This window comes from Heteronotia binoei, chromosome 8 (assembly GCF_032191835.1).
Source record: "Heteronotia binoei isolate CCM8104 ecotype False Entrance Well chromosome 8, APGP_CSIRO_Hbin_v1, whole genome shotgun sequence".
Taxonomy (NCBI): Eukaryota; Metazoa; Chordata; class Lepidosauria; order Squamata; family Gekkonidae; genus Heteronotia; species Heteronotia binoei.
Window position 1 is genome coordinate 27491242 of NC_083230.1, and position 14300 is coordinate 27505541.

Genomic DNA, 14300 nt, shown 5'->3' on the forward strand with positions numbered 1-14300 from the left:
CTTTGCCTGCTGCTGTCCATCAGATAATCTGGCATTTAGTTCCACAAGGAAGAAAGAGAAGCCTCTAATGGAGCACAATGCCCCGATCCCTGAGGGCATGATTTTAAGTTAGGTAGCATGATGTGCAGAGGAGACAGATAACAAGATGTAATGGGATAACAGTCATTTTTTTTTAATCCTGCTGAGATTTATCTTCCAAATTGGACAAAATGAATAAATGATCCTTCCTTCCATATCTATCCCTCTTCTCTATATGGTAGCAGTTTGCTGTCTGAATGATGTAAAGAGTATTAAATCTCCCATTCAAAAACTCCTAGGGCTGCAAGATAGTGATTCATTCATTTGAGGTGACCTGTTGTTATTATGCTCTCAAGGTTCTGTTAAACATGTGTGGAAGGACATTATTATATCATATCCCATTACAACACTGTCCCAAGCAGCCTGGCTTCTTCCATGTATTGCTTATGTCAGAATGACATCAGCATGCTGGTCCATGACTGGAGGGTGGTGATGATGTCATCATGGTGGTGTTGCTATGCTAGAGTAGTTTTTTTCAGTGTCTCTGTAGTGAGCATAGGATAGAATTTATACTACGCTGGCATTATGACAGTATTAGCAGGCTGCAACTTAGTGGGATCACTGGATGAAAGTTTTGGTCTATGAGGTGGATCTGGACTAAACTGGAAATTTCCTTTGATTCCATCTTCCTTTCTTCACAGCATTCCTCAAAGTCCCTTGTCCCCCAGAAGTAGCATCTTCTAGACATCAAAAGGTTATAGTGGGAGGTGGGAAATAAAAAAGTTCACATCTGCCATTAGAAAATTGACTGGTTCCAACCCTATTTTCCCATTCTATAATTCCAGTTCTGATGAGTGAGCAATTTTTAGGACAAACATTTACCCTCCTATCCTGCCACCAGATATCCAGCAAGGAATGGTAACGTTGAAAGAGATGACAGTAAAATCAAGAAAGACAAAGAAGACAAAGTTGGAAAGTGCATTGGAAGTGGATTGCCAATTCCCAGTACCTGACTCATGGAATAATTTGTTAGGTTCAAATAGGAAATGTTTAAATGATCTAGCAAAGGACGAGAGTGTCATCATTAAACAAGCGACAAGAGTGGGGCTATTGTCCTTTTGGATAGGGAGGTATATTTGGCAGAAATTAGACGTCAGTTAGAAGACAGAAATTTTTATATACCTTTACAATTCGATCCAATGAGTAAAAGAGCCAAATTAATAAATATCACTGTTTCAAAAGTAACAGAGCACTTTTGGGTTTCTCATTAAACACAATCCCAGGATACCCATATTTTATGTGTTACCCAAAATTCATAAAATGATTTTCCCTCCACCAGGGCATCCCATCCTTTCAGCTACTAACTCAGTCTTGGAACCTGCGGTGGACCAGTCCTGTGTCTGCTAGCTGGCCCTGGCCCTGCCCAGCCCTTCCTGGTACACGGACCTGAAAGGGCTGTTCCTCTTTGCTGCCTCAGGATATTTGTTGCCACCACTGACCCTGTCCGGGGCTCTAGTTAGGCGGGACAGTCTCCTAACCTCCTCTGGGCTCACTAGGATCTCAGGGCTTCCTATGGATCTTCGGGGTGCCCCTGGAGAGTTGGCAACCAGCCACTGTGCCACTTTTCCTTTAAAAAAACCCAATTTTTATTATTCTGAAACATATATTAATATTCAACTATTATTTAAAATTTAGTACCAATACATCACATCACATTTTCCACCTCCCTCTCCCCCTTTTTGTGACCGCCACCGGTGCATTTTACTTAAAATACTAAAAAAGAAATAAAAGGTAGTTTTAACATTTTAAGAATCTTCATAAAAAATCTTGTAACTATAGTAAAATAAAAAAATAAAAATAAGGAAAAAACCATTTACTATGATTATCATCCATCTTCATTATAATCCTTTAGTCCTCAGTCCTTATCATAAAAATAAAATTGAAGAAATATATATTCCCATAGTCTCATTTTAACTATAATCCCTATCAAAATAGGTTGAAAAAAAGAAAGGGTATAATCCCATAGTCACATTTTTTAACTATAGTCCATTTACTATTCCCCTAGCATTTAACTATTGTCAAAAATCACTAAATGTCCTTTCACCTTCCATTGTTTTTCAACATACTTCTGAAATTTCCCCCACTCATTGTTAAACTTTTCTATATCATATTCTTTTAAGATTCTTGTAAACTTGTCCATTTCACTCCAATGCATAATTTTCATAATCCGGTCCCACTTTTCTAGTATTTTATTTTGCTTCCACAACTGCACATACAATGTCTGTGCAGTTGAAAGCATGTACCAAAGTAGCGTTCTATCTTGTTTCAGAAAATTTTCCATTTGTAATCCCAACAAAAAGATTTCTGGTGCCTTCTTTATGTTGTAACCCAAAATCTTTGAAATCTCTTGCTGAATCATTTGCCAAAATTGTGTTGCTGTTTCACAAGTCCACCACATGTGGTTGAAAGATCCTTCATGTTTTTTACATTTCCAACATCTATCAGACACCTGATTGTTCATTTTCAACAGTTTCTTAGGAGTCATGTACCACCTATACAGCATTTTAAAACAGTTTTCTTTAATATTATTACGTCAATATCTTCTTAGAGTTCTTCCATAAATACTCCCATTGTTCCATCTATATTTCTTTATTTATATTTATCGCCCATTTTATCATTTGAGATTTAACCACTTCATTCTCTGTAGACCATTTCAATAATAGTTTATAAATTCTTGAAATCAATTTTTCATTATCGCCAAACAGCATTCTCTCCAGTTCTGTTTGTTCTTGTCTTACTCCATCATTTCTAATATCTTGTTCAAGCAAACTTTTAATTTGTTGCAATTGAAACCAATTATACTTATAATCCAATTCTTCTGCCGATTTTAATTCCACCTTGCCGCCATGTATTTTTAACAATTGTTTATATGATAACCGTTTCTCTTCATTAATATCTGAGTATAACTTTATTACTTCTATTGGCACAATCCAAAGCGGTTTCCTCTCATCCCTGTATCTTTTGTATTTCGACCAGGTTTTTAACAAGTTACTTCTTATATAACGATGTAAGAAAAAGCCATCCATCTTACTTTTCCCATAACACAGATATGCATGCCAACCAAAAACATTTCCATGGCCTTCTAGTGTTAATAATTTTCTATTTAATAACGTTATCCATTCCTTGATTCACACCAAGCAAACTGCATCATGGTATAATTTTAAATCCGGCAACTGGAAGCCTCCTCTTTCTTTTGCGTCGGTCAAAATTTTCATTTTAATTCTTGGTTTCTTGCCAGCCCATATAAATTCTGAAAGTTTCCTTTGCCATTTATTAAATTGTTTGTCATCCTTCACTATTGGAATTGTTTGAAATAAGAACATAATTCTTGGTAACACATTCATTTTAATTGCCGAAATTCTGCCCAGAATAGACAAATTCAACTTATTCCGTTTTAATAAATCTCCATCGATTTTCCGCCAGAGCTTCTCATAATTGTTTTTATATAAGTCAATTTTTGTTGTTGTTATCTCTACTCCTAAATACTTTACTTTAGAAGTCACTTCACAATCTGTTAGGCTTTGTAGTTTTTCCTGTTTAATCTTTGACATGTTTTTACACAATTTTTTTGACTTTTCATTATTTATACAGAAGCCTGCCAGCTCACCATATTCTTTTATCTTACGAAGCAGCAATGGTGTAACTTGAGTTGGATTTTCATTTATAAACATTACATCATCAGCAAATGCTCTGTATTTATAGGAAAAATCTTTCAATTTCAGTCCCTCTATCTCCTTATCTTCTTGGATTTGCATTAGCAATACCTCTAAAGTCATTATAAATATCACATTTATTGACAATGTGATATCCATATATGAGGAAGAGGGCTCCGTTGAAAAGTGATTGACCTGGCTTAATACTATTAATCAGTCAATTAAGTTCTCCCACAAGAACATCATTACGTTTTTAGATATGGTGGTCTTTACGACAGAAGAAAACAAACTAGCAGTTAAAAATTTTAGGAAGCCAACAGATAAGAACACCTTCCTCCATTTTCAGTCTCATCACCCAGTACACTTAAAAAATAATTTATCTTTCAGCCATCTTCGTTTGAAGCGCAATTCAACCAGTGATCGGAATTTTGAAACAGAAAGCTTAACGTTGTGCCAACAATTTAGGCAGAGGGGATATCCCTTGAGGTTTTTGACTGGGGCTAAACAGAAGTTTGATAACATCCTGAGAAAGGACCTCCTAAAATACAGTATGTCACAGAAGTGAGTACACCCCCTCACATTTTGTAAATATTTAAGTATCTCTTTTCATGTGACAACACTGAAAAAATGACACTTGGCTACAATGTAAAGTATTGAGTCTACAGCTTGTATATGTTAATGTGCTGTCTCCTCAAAATTACACAACACACAGCCATTAATGTCTAAACTGCTGGCAACAAAAGTGAGTACACCCCTAAGTGATAATGTCAAAATGGGACCCAAAGTGTCAATATTTTGTGTGGCCACCATTATTTTCCAGCACTGCCTTAACCCTCTTGGGCATAGAGTTCACCAGAGCTTCACAGGTTGCCACTGGAGTCCTCTTCCACTCCTCCATGACGACGTCACGTAGCTGGGGAATGTTAGAGACCTTGCGCAGCTCCACCTTCCATTTCAGGATACCCCACAGATGCTAAATAGGGTTTAGGTCTGGAGACATGCTTGGCCAGTCCATCACCTTTACCCTCAGCTTCTTTAGCAAGGCTCTGGTCGTTTTGAAGGTGTGTTTGGGATTGTTATCATGTTGGAATACTGCCCTGCAGCCCAGTCTCTGAAGGGAGGGGATCATGCTCTGCTTCAGTATGTCACAGTACATGTTGGCATTCATGGTTCCCTCGATGAACTGTAGCTCCCCAGTGCCAGCAGCACTCATGCAGCCCCAGACCATGATATTCCCACCACCATGCTTGACTGTAGGTAAGACACACTTGTCTTTGTACTCTTCATCTGGTTGCCACCACACACGCTTGACACCATCTAAACCAAATAAGTTTATCTTGGTCTCATCAGACATGGTTCCAGAAATCCATGTCCTTAGTCTGCTTGACTGCAGCAAACCGTTTGCCGGCTTTCTTGTGCATCATCTTTAGAAGAGGCTTCCTTCTGGAACGACAGCCCTGCAGACCAATTTGATGCAGCGTGCGGTGTATGGTCTGAGCACTGACAGGCTGACCCCCACGCCCCTTCGACCTCTGTAGCAATGCTGGCAAAACTCAAGCATCTATTTCCCAAAGCCAACCTCTGGATATGATGCTGAGTACGGGCACTCAACTTCTTTGGTCGACCATGGCGAGGCCTGTTGTGAGCGGAACCTGTCCTGTTAAACAGCTGTATGGTCTTGGCCACCGTGCTGCAGCTCAGTTTCAGGGTCTTGGCAATCTTCTTATAGCCTAGGCCATCTTTATGTAGAGCAACAATTCGTTTTTTCAGATCCCCAGAGAGTTCATTGCCATGAGGTGCCATGTGGAACTTCCAGTGACCAGTATAAGGGAGTGAGAGCGATAACCTGCTCCCCCTTCACACCTGATATCTTGTACCACTAACAAGTCACATGACACCAGGGAGGGAAAACGGCTACTTGGGCCCCATTTGGACATTATCACTTAGGGGTGTACTCACTTTTGTTGCCAGCAGTTTAGACATTAATGGCTGTGTGTTGCGTAATTTTAAGGGAACAGCACATTTGCCCAACAATAACAATACAATAACAATAACAATACAAGCTGTAGACTCACTACTTTACATTGTAGCCAAGTGTCATTTCTTCAGTGTTGTCACATAAAAATATATACCTTAATATTTACAAAATGTGAGGAGGTGTACTCACTTCTGTGACATACTGTATAAACAGAAGAAGGAAGGACAAGGCAATTTGGCATGGGCTTTGTCCTTTTCACAGATAGCAAATGAAGTTAGTAAAATCATCAGAAAGCACTGGCACCTGGTTGAGCAGATCCCGGGTTGTCAGAAACCATCTACTATTGGATATAAACATAACAGGAACCTTAGGGATATTCTAGTACATTCAGATATAATTAGGAAACAAAGAAATGATATTTTACATGGGAACTATAAATGTGGTTCATGCCTTGCTTGTCAATTTTGTTTACAGATAAAAGAAAAAGGTGGTGTGAAGCAGCAAAGTGTGCACTGCCATGAGGGGCAGGGGTTCTTGGCCAGCACATGGCATATCTATCTATCTATCTATCTATCTATCTATCTATCTATCTATCTATCTATCTATCTATCTATCTATCTATCTATCTATCTATCTATCTATCTATCTATCTATCTATCTATCTATCTATCTATCTATCTATCTATCTATCTATCTAATCTATCCACACACACAATTCCCCTCCTCAACAGTAAGGGTGGTGTGTGTGTGTGTACTGGGTGAGTGCAACTTTGGCAGGGAGTGTTAGTTGGAGGTGTCAAAATGGTGGCAGTATTGTTTTTTGGGGGGAGAGGGATGGACCAAGGAAAGGTTTACATCGCTCTGGTTTTAACTGTTGTTTTTATACTGTTTTTAAAATGTTATGATCCACCCTGAGCCCTTCCCTGGGATAGGGTGGACTATAAATTACCTAAAACAAGCAAGCAAGCAAGCAAATAAATAAATAAATAAATAAATAAATAAATAAATAAGTAGTAATCAGTAAGGCTCCAGGAGAACCTCTCAGCAGAGAACTGTCTCGCTTAAAGGTCAGTGGCCTTCTGATGGGGTTCTGGCCTGACAGGGCTGGCAGTGGGTGGGTCACAGAGAGGCTACCCAATGACGGGGGAGTGGTGACAGAGTGCAAGGTCACTCCTGTGGTAGCCACAACTTCCAATAAATATTGAGGATCGAGCCACCATGTTCAGCTTTTATTATCTCTACGATGCCTGAAGTCAATTACAGAGAAACATTTTGTCAGTTCAGGTCTACTTTAAGAATACAAACTCAAATAATCTGGATGTGCCTGGTCTGAAGTTTACTCCCAAAGAGATTGGAGTGTTCCTTTTCTAAAGAGACACTTAGTTGAATTAGCAAATACATCTTGCTCCCCTTTGAATTTTGGAATTTCCCCAATTATTGGTCATCTTCCTTCTTATCTATCAACTCTCCATGTTTCACAATTGCATAGAGCATTTGCTTTTGCCAGATGCAATACTATCCCATCAGCAGTTACCTATGGTAGATATTAAAAAAATTTCCCATTCTCATTAAGACTTTGTACATGTAATTTAAAACAAGTTGATTCGTTGTCCCATATTCTTTACTGTTCCCAGTATACTATACGCCTTAGGTTTCTAGACCCAATTCTGCTCAATATGACAAATTGCTCAGATGCTGCAAAGGTATGCCGTCTTCTGAATGATTTGCCATCTGAAATAACTGAAAAGGTTGCTTTATTGTTGAGTCCGGTAATCAAGGATTGATTGACCAATGTATAACTGTGTATGACTGGTTTATTTTGTCACTTCTGTATCTTTTTTGCCTTATTTATAATCTGATATATGCCAATCTTTTTTGCCTTTTTTATAATCTGATATATGCCAATAAAGGTTTGTGTTAAGGTTTAATTTTTTTAAAAAAAATTTCTGGGGAAGTTTCTATTCCAAACAGTGTGATATTAGGGAAGAAAAGGATCTGTTAATGGCATATGATGACAGGATCCTTTGAATAATATCCATGAGTAGAAACAGAAGACCCATTGCATCACTCAAATGCATTTCCTTTGAAGATCTATGAATCCAGCCAATGTGTAGTTTACCCATCAGTGATATGCCTCGCTGTAGCTTATAGCAAGGCCAACCCTGGTTCATCATAAATATGCTAGTGCCTGTATAACTGTCACCAACTTAAAAATCAGGAACTGTTTTTCAGAATCAGGGGTCACATATCGTGCAACCTACCATAGGGATCGGTGTCTGAGAATAGACCATGTAAGAGTAAAATCAAATTGGAAGAGAACAGCACGTTTATTCTGCTTTTCTCTAACAACACATGGTGAAGAAAGCCCTTCACTACATTAAACATGTAACATGAGCAACATTAATGGCAGGTGCAATCTGTGGGCAATTCCCTGTTTTCCAAGTGATGTTCCAAGCAAATACATGTCCAGTAAATAGCACTTTGTTACTCCTGAAATTACTGCTGTCATTTTTTTTTTCTCATGCTGCCACTGTGCTACTAATCATGGAACAGGTTGCCAAAATTGAACTGATCAGTTACTGTTCATATTCAGCCACTTTTGACAGAATTCACTGGGATGATTTAATGTGTTTAGTCCCCATGGGGTGCCAGGTGGAGAATGGATGGTTTCTGTATGTCATCAGAGAACTGTATTTTTTTCATTAGCATCTGCCACAAGAGTGTTTTCTCAGGTGCAGTGATGGGGCTTGGGGTTTTATTTAGCTAGTGCAAAGCACTTTTTTGTGTGTGCAATAGGAAATAAAATAGAACAGAAAAAGAAAGGAAGCACTATTGAGCATGTCATCTCTCTTTGCTGTTATGTCTTCCATTTCTCCCCTTAATCAGTAGAATGCTGACACTGTATATAGGCAGCTGTGAGTCTCATCGTCTCTGGAGGAAGGGGCAGAACACCTGAGTAAAGTTGTTTTTTTTCCGATACACTCAAAAAATAATAACCTGGCAAGTAGAACTTTGGGGAAATCTGTATTTTCTCCCCCGATTTTTTTTTTTTTTTAAAAAAATACAGTATCTGCGTTGTCACTCAGTTGCTTGCTGAAGTATACTGAATTTGTACCCAGTACTGCAGAGTGCTTGCCAATTGCATTTAGATGGCTGGGCTGAATACAGTCTGCCTCAATAATATTGGCCTTTGACATTTACTCATCCAAACTGAAAAGTCAAAATGACATTTCTCCTTTGCTGATTTATTTAATGACATATCAAACTGGAATTTGGAATAGAACTCCCCCTGGAACCTGTTGCCTGAAGCAACTATTTCACTTCTTTCATGGTTAACAGTGCAATTGTAAGCACCACTGAGTAGACCTGACTAAGATTCTGAGTAGACACGGCTAAGATTGCCCTGTAAGTCTGGCCTCAGAATCTGGCAAGTGCACTTGAGCTCACAACCTCCTTACCATATAATTATTTATAAAATAAAAACACCCCCTCCCCCCAAAAAAACACCTTAGTAGTTTGGAAGAAAGCTATTAAAAATGAATGCATACTTTTTTAGGTATCTGGGGAAAATGGGTTGCAAAGATTAAGGCTAGAAGCATTATTTGGTTGGACATCCCAACAGACCCATAGAATTAGACATTGTATTGCTTGCTCATATATTTTAATCCCTTTGTTTACTTCATATAAAATGCATGGGTCAGTATACCTTTGATAAATGTTGAACAGCGCAGATATCCAATAAATACACTGGGCATAAAAGCCTGGACATATCCAGGGGTCTCCTTGTACAAAGCACTCTCGGTTTCTTCAGTGTGGGGGAAGTCCTGATTTTTCCATACCACCCCACCTGCAGAAGCCACATCTCATGTTTTTCCAAAAGGTCCCCAGAATGAATCATTGGAAAGAGGGAAGTGGAAAAGTCCCATATTGTAAGCAGGGGCAGTGCCAGGCTTGCTGGCACCCTAGACTGGGAAGGTGGGGGCCACCCTCTCCCTCCCGGGCAATTTAAAACATGCATCCGCTGCGCTTCCTGCACCCAGGAAAGGTCCCACAGATCAGCTGATTGGCAGGGCCTTTAAATCATCAGGGAGGCCAGTGCCTGCTCCTGAGTGCTCTTCCAATTATGGGTAGCACCAGCAGAAGCAGCCGGGTTGGCCTCCCCCTCCATTAAATTGTGTGGGAAGGGCAGAAGCTGCTCCTGGGTGCCCTCCCGAGCAATTTAAATCACCCAGGAGGCAGAGGGCAGCCTTCATGCCATGGCGGAGGTGCTTGAAGGCCACTCCCACCCTCACTGGTGATTCAAATTGCACGGGGAGAGTGGCAGGAGCAGCTGCTGCCCTTCCTGTGTGATTTAAAGACCTTCCCCAGATGGTTGGTGGGCTTTTTAAACAGAGGGAGAGAGTGGTCTGGCTGCTTCTGCTGGCACTACTTGTGATTGGGAGAGTGCCCAGGAGCAGGCAATGGACTTCTAGGTGATTTAAAGGCCTCACTGATCAGTGGGACCTTACCTGAGCATGGCAAGGCAGCAGCTGCTCCTGGGTGCCCCCCTGTATGATTTAAATCACAACCTCCCAGGGGGCACCCAATTCAGCACACACACGCCAGAGCCATGCCCTAGGTGACCACCTAAGGTTGCCTAGCAGGCATGCCGGCCCTGATATAAGAACAGAACTTTGGAGGTATGCCTTTTCTTTCTCTGTTTTAATACATAGTCAATGTTATCAAACCTCCCAAGTTTATTATTATTAATTTTCCCTATGTTTTAAAGGACAAAACCCAACCAGGAAAGAAAGGGTAGCAATCAAAATTCTGCAAAATATAAGGCATGCAGTTGAGAGCACAAGTTTTCTTTCCCCCTTGGAACCAGTCATGGTATAATATTTCTATGTCCAGACATACTGAGATATTTTATGAATCTTAACAAGTTTTTAAAAGTTTCCTTCCCTTATCTGTTCACCCAGATGTGTGCACATGAGAAATGGAGGAGTCACAGATTCTCAAGGAATTGTTTAAGTGGCACTTAGCTTGTATTCAGGCAAAGCATAGACCTCATATTCCATACTAAATGCCCAAAGTGATGCTCAATAGATCAATTTACGTCCTGAATTGGACAAAGGACTGGATGGATAGCTCAGCCTCTTGTAGATTTCATAATCGTACAGAAAATCAGCAAAGGCAAATAGAGTAAAGCAATGTAAAGCTAAGAATCTTAATAGATCACACTCATATGGAAGGGCTAGGCTTAACTGTCCGTAATAGTCATATTTTCTTTAAGCTCCTGGTCACGGCACATTTTATTAAAATAATGCCACTAGACTCTTCCGGAAAACAAAGATTTTGTGGGCTGATAATTAAAGCTTCTTATAGTCATTTAGAAGGAAATCGATTCCCGTTGATTCAGAGGACTATTCTATTCTTAATTCCTTGGCTGCGCAGAGATTAAGTGTTTCGTGAAAGTCTCAGGAATGAGTGAATGCAAAACTGGAAAGAACGACGAGAGTAAAAGATTTAAAGGACAAGTATTGAATCCATTGGGGAAAAAATAAAGTACTCTCACAATGCCATCCCTAAGCAGAGTTAACAGTCTTCAAAGGCCATTCACTTGCTGTGGGAGACCAGTTGTCATCAGCGTGGGGCCTATCCTGTGGAATTCTACAAGGCAGTGTTCTATCCCCTATGCTTTTCAATCTCTAATTTGCCTTAGGACAAATTATTTGTAGCTTTGAGGTTGGATGTCATCAATATGTAGATTCTACCCAGCTCTATATATCCTTATCCAAATTCCATGATGATGTGGTGGAGGCCCCGAATAACTGGTAGCTGTGATAAAAATGGCTAAGAGTGAACAAATTGAAATTAAGCCCTGAAAAGACAGAGGTAATGCTAGTTGGGGAGGCAGAGATCTTGAAGGAAATCATTCTGCCCATATTTGATGGAATTCAGCTGACCTTTGCTAACTCAGTTAAGAGTCTTGGGTTTATACTGGACCAATGCTATTACTGGAGAAACAAGATAATGCAAATGCCTGAGGCTTTCTTTCAACTCAGCCTAGCCTGAAAGATGCCCTCTTATCCTGATATACCATCTGTCCATTGGGATCCATACCACAGCAATGTTGAGACTAGACTACTGTAACACACTGATGATTGGTCTCCTCTCAAAAGCAATTAAGAAACCCCAACTGGTCCAGAATGCTGCGGTTCAGCTATTATTGGGAGCAAGATGGAGCATTACTCCCATCCTGCAGGTGATTCAGTGTCTAACCATCAGTTACTGGGCTCAATTTAAGGTATAAGTGACCACATACAAAGCCCCTCGTGGTCTTGGTCCCTCTTATTTACAGGACCACCTATCTCTCTATGCTCCGCCATGACAACTCCACATGTCAGCAAGGGTTTCTGCAGGTGACTATCTGCAAATGGCCAGAGTCAACAACTGCCCATATGCATGTTTTCTCTGTTGTGCTCTGTTGTGGAATAGTCTGTCTGAGAAGGTCAGGAAGGGTCGCACTCTCCTGGCTGTCTTCGAACTATGCAAAACTGCATTATTCAAGAGGGTTCTTCTATGCAGGAAATAGGGCTGCACCGTACTAAATGATTCACAAAGTTTACTTGGAAAGAATTATTAGGGCCTGTGGTCTAGAGTAACATGTATAGTTTGCTGAAAAGAAAGATTCTTTTATGGAATTTTCCTTCATTTAATGTGTTATGTTAATACTTAAGCTTTGCTTCAGTTCTGTTCTGGTTAGTTCTATGGCCAACTTCAAGAGGGGGTTAGATAAAAATATGGAGCAGAGGTCCATCAGTGGCTATTAGCCACAGTGTGTGTGTGTGTGTGTGTGTGTGTCTGTCTCTCTCTCTCTCTCTATCTATCTATCTATCTATCTATCTATCTATCTATCTATCTATCTATCTATCTATCTATCTATCTATCTATCTATCTATCTATTTGGCTGCTGTGTGACACAGAATGTTGGACTGGATGGGCCATTGGCCTGATCTAACATGGCTTCTCTTATGTTCTTATGACATTAATCCTATTGCATTGTTCATTTAATGTCCCATCCTGTCGATTACACTGATTCATTCTGTATAATATGCTTTGAGTCCTAGCGAGCAAGGTGGACTATAAATAATACAAACAAATGAATAATGCAAAGAAACTAACTAGTAGCCTTAGAAGGGTGTGGCTCTTCTTGGGATGGCACTGTCACAGTGCCCTCCTCAGAACCCTTTCCTTGGAGTAAGCTCCATTGAATAGCCCTGAGTAGCATTCTGAGAATTTCTATTTAGGATGGCACTTTCAATCACTTAAACCAGTGGTCCCCAACCTTTTTGGCACCAGGGACCGGTTTTGAGGAAGACAATTTTTCCATGGACCGGGCCCGGGCAGGGGGCCGATGATTTCAGGATGATACAATTGTGCAATTTATTTCTATTAGTTTGGTGTGGTGGTGAAGTGTGCGGACTCTTCGCTGGGAAAACTGGGTTTAATTCCCCACTCCTCTGCTTGCAGCTGCTGGAATGACTTTGGGTCAGCCATAGCTCCCGCAGAGTTGTCCTTGAAAGGGCAGCTTCTGGGGAAAACTCTCTCAGCCCCACCCACCTTACAGGGTGTCCGTTGTCGGGGAGGAAGGTAAAGGAGATTGTGAGCCACTTTGACTTTGAGATTCGGAGTGGAGGGCAGGATTTATTACTACTACAACTACTGCTATTACTGCTACTGATACATTGTAATATATAATGAAATAATTATACAACTCATGGCCTTGTTGCTAACAGGCCACGGACCGGGGGCTGGGGACCCCTGATTTAAACCATCTACTCTAAGTTAATTCAGCTGAAGTCCTATGCGCTCATTGTTCTATCCATGCTTTCTAAATACCACTGTTTTCAATTGGCATTACTTGCAGATATGCAGAGGATCAGTCTTAAACCATCTAGATAAACATCCCTCTTCATAAAAATTATAATTTTTAAAAAGAATAGTATTTGCAATGCTTAAAAATATAAATACATGCTCACAATGCATAAAACTTGAAAAGTATATTGGGCTGGACCCTCAGTGAGTGTTTCCACAGAAGGAAGGGATATTTCTCAACAGAAGGAGACGTCTTCAAATGGAAAGGCATCTTTGTCTGAGAAGGGTCTTCTATATTTTGCCAATGATTCATCGCCTAGCAAAAGAGAATCATTGGATCCACCCCATTATCTTTTTTTCAAAACTATAAGCTATGTCTCCCAACACTTTTACACCTTATTTTTGAGCACATCAAGTGACTGTTTCAACTCTGTCTTAAAAGGTTTTTGATCACATATGATTTCATATCTGCATTAATGTAGCATGTGTGTTTTCATTTTCACTGTTTGTAAACCAAAGCTGTTACTTCTTCACAGGGGTTATTTTGTAGAAAAATAGGTGGTGGAGCTCATCCAGGGATTGTTTTGCAGCTGCGCATACTATTCAATGGACAAGGAGTGGAACTCTCAGAAAGGTTCAGGAGCTGCGCTCCTGTAAGCTCCCACTGAATCTGAGGCCTGCTTCTTCATGATAAAGCTGAAATCTGTTCTTAGGTGGCTGAAACAGAAATC

At 40.1% G+C, this 14300-nt stretch overlaps 1 protein-coding gene across 1 annotated transcript in view; it reads right to left on the minus strand.

Annotated features, from left to right (window-relative positions):
• KCND2 (potassium voltage-gated channel subfamily D member 2) overlaps positions 1-14300 on the minus strand; it is a 465895-nt gene that overhangs the window by 21241 nt on the left and 430354 nt on the right. The gene's annotated exons all lie outside the window — the stretch shown is intronic.